Below are 3380 nucleotides of genomic sequence, written 5' to 3'. Positions count from 1 at the left end.
TCTACGTGTCAAGTCGTAATGACAGCTGGAGTGGAGCATAGGCTTTTGATGTCAGCAGGGCCTGCCTTTCACATACAAGATCGTCTGATTAGACTCTTAGCCAATCATTTCTCGACACGTTTTCTTTCTCATTTCGGTTGTCTTTATTCTTTTACCTTTTTTCCCTCATTCCTTGCCATATTAACAAAAGTACCATGTTTTTTTTTTTTAAATTAAATTACAATTTTTTTATTATTTTTTTATTTTTATATATTTAGTTTAATTGAAATTTCAAATTTATATTTATTAATAAATAGGACTATGGAGAGGGCAATATAATTAATGTCAAATATTTATCAAACATAAAAAAATTTTAAAAAATTATTGCTATATTCAAATATTAAATTAAATTAAATACCATTTTTATTACCAAACTAAATATAATTTTTATTTGATTATTACACTTTTAAAATTTAGTTTCTTATATTAGTTGGGAAATATTTTTTTCTTTAATTTTATTAAATCTCACATTAGTGTAGAGAACTCAACATGCTCTATGAATAAGTGAAAATCTCTGGTAGACATATTTTAAAATCATGAAATTGATGATGATACATGATGGGTCAAAACGGACAATATTTGTCAGCAGTGGGCTTGAACTATTACAAATGATGTCACACTGATGATACATAATGGGTCAAAACGGACAATATTTGTCAGCAGTGGGCTTGAACTATTACAAATGATGTCAAAGTAAGACACTGATGATGATACATGATGGGTCAAAACGGACAATATTTGTCAGCGGTGGGCTTGAACTATTACAAATGATGTCAGAGTAAGACACTGATGATGATACATGATGGGTCAAAACAGACAATATTTGTCAGCAGTGGGCTTGAACTATTACAAATGATGTCACACTGATGATACATGATGGGTCAAAACGGACAATATTTGTCAGCAGTGGGCTTGAACTATTACAAATGATGTCAGAGTAAGACACTGATGATGATACATGATGGGTCAAAACGGACAATATTTGTCAGCAGTGGGCTTGAACTATTACAAATGATGTCAGAGTCAGACACCAAATATAGTGTTAGTGAGGTTGTTGAGCTCCCAAGAAATGTGGAGACGTGAAAACTCAAATATAACCTTATAAATGAATATACGTTGCAATTCATATTTTTTACTATAAATATAGTCAAAACCTTCAACAATAATTCAAGAATCCAAGGCATTATTTAATATGGTACAATAATATTGGTTCCACCATATTTAGAGCATGGTGTATTTATTATATAGTCCTAGTACTTATAGACTTAGGGTTAGACTATATTTTTTTGTCTTTATTTTCTTATTTTATAGTATTTTAATTATAGAATATTTTTAAATATTTTTTATAGTATTGTTCTAAATAAATGTTTACATTTTTATCTAAAAATTAATAAATTAATAAATTATGCTTTAATGTCCCACATTTAATGCCTCTTATCATATTAAATAATTTCTATATCTTAACATATTCCAAATAAATAAAAAAAAACAAAATATTTAGTTCACATTTTCTCTATATAAAAAAATGAATATAATATAAATAATGAATATTTTGTAAAATACATATTTTATTGGTTAACTTTTTTTAAAAATTATTTTTCATAAATATTTATGGACGCTAATATCATATCGATATTTCTATAAAGTTGAGACCTCGGTATTTATACGCAAACGTTTTTCGCATAAAAAATCAAATTTTTAATATTTTTAAAAAATTGAATTAAAATCTTTGGTCGAAAGAAAATATTATTGCACATTAATATTCCACCTTCTTTTTTAGAGACAAAAAATAATTATCCACCATTATTTTAAAATTTTATTTTAAATAATATTTTAATTGGTTAGATGAACAGACTCTCCACAATAATATGATATTGTTCACTTTGAGTATAAGCATGGTTTTCTTTGGACTTTCCAAAAGTTTCTCATTCCAATTGAGATGGTATTATTTGATTATAAATCCTTGATAATTCCCTAAATCAGCCGATGTGAGACTTTCATCCAACAGTACTTTTTTTTTTGTAGCTCGACCGTATAAACTCCAAAATTAAGCAAAAATAAATAACGTGACCATGTTGAAGAAGAGGTAGGAAAATGCCGGGAGCATTAGATGTCAAATCTATATTCTAAATTGTGAGCATAGAGAGTTACATCTCGACTGTTTGGATCGAAGAGGAATGTATGCGACTAGGTCGAATCTATGGTTGTGTTGTTGTTCGTGTGGGGATGCAGCTACCTCATCTAATTAATAATTAAATTATAAAAGTGTTTACTAACCGATCAAATCCAACCCTAGTAGATACTGTCCGCTTTGATTCGTTACATATCGTTATTAGTCTCACGATTTTAAAACGTGTTTACTACCAAGAGTTTTTCACATCGACTCTCCAACCGATGTGAGATCTCATATTTAAAGTCGAGGTTCGATTTTTAATCCGTTCTTTAAACATATATATATATATATATATTTGATATTATCATAGGTATCTTTCCATTTATTACTATTTTCATATTCTTGTAATTCATTTGATTATAAATAAGATAACTTTCACACCTGATGTGGTGGATTAATCAAACATTCACACCATGAATCTACTTCTAATTTTGGTTTTGGGGTGGTTTGATCGGAAATAAAGGGGTTAGCTTTTGGGTTTGGTGATGGTTTGATCAGAAATGAATAACCATATGTGGGTTTAAACTTTTGGGGTTGGGGGTGGTTTGATCGGAAATGATTAACCGTACGTAAGTTTAAACTTTTGGGTTTGGTGGTGGTTTGATCGAAAATGATTAACCGTGGGTTTAAATTTTGGGGTTAGTGGTGATTTAATCAGATCGATCATGTTCTTCTTTTGACCTAATTGGTTAGTTTTTGTTGGTTTTGATAATCATGTTTTTAGGGTTTAAGGATTGAGATCTAAATGGTTTGAAATTTAAGATTAGGGTTTTGTTTTTGTATGTTTTGGAATTCCATCGAGAATTCAAATGTTTTTTTTTAACGAAACGTGTGAGTTATAGTACATAAGTCGTCTTGAAGATTGATTATACGATTATAAACTTCATGTTGCAGCATGGAGAGAATACTCGAGCGATACGAGAGATATTCTTTCGTGGGTAAGCAGCAAACCGTAGCTTTTGTATCGAAATTTTCTCAAGAAAATTTGTCACTCGAGTATTACCGACTCAAGTCAAAAATTGAACTCTTACAACGAAACAATAGGTACGTTATATACCAATGTCTTAAATGTCTATACCGATAGATTTTCGTCAACGAAATACCCGTCATCGAATCGCATCAAATTTCAAACCTTTCAAAAGCGTTTTTTTTTTTTTTTTTTTTTTTT

At 29.4% G+C, this 3380-nt stretch overlaps 1 long non-coding RNA gene across 1 annotated transcript in view; it reads left to right on the top strand.

Moving 5' to 3' along the window:
- The first annotated feature begins 3121 nt into the window (after positions 1-3121).
- The window catches only part of LOC111492252, a 625-nt gene continuing 366 nt past the window's right edge, over positions 3122-3380 (top strand). The window contains exon 1 of the long non-coding RNA XR_002719840.1: positions 3122-3256. This is a non-coding gene — a long non-coding RNA (uncharacterized LOC111492252). The remainder of the gene's footprint in view (positions 3257-3380) is intronic.

The sequence above is a fragment of the Cucurbita maxima genome, unplaced genomic scaffold (assembly GCF_002738345.1).
Source record: "Cucurbita maxima cultivar Rimu unplaced genomic scaffold, Cmax_1.0 Cma_Scf00017, whole genome shotgun sequence".
Taxonomy (NCBI): domain Eukaryota; kingdom Viridiplantae; phylum Streptophyta; class Magnoliopsida; order Cucurbitales; family Cucurbitaceae; genus Cucurbita; species Cucurbita maxima.
This window is presented reverse-complemented; position numbering and strand designations above follow the sequence as displayed.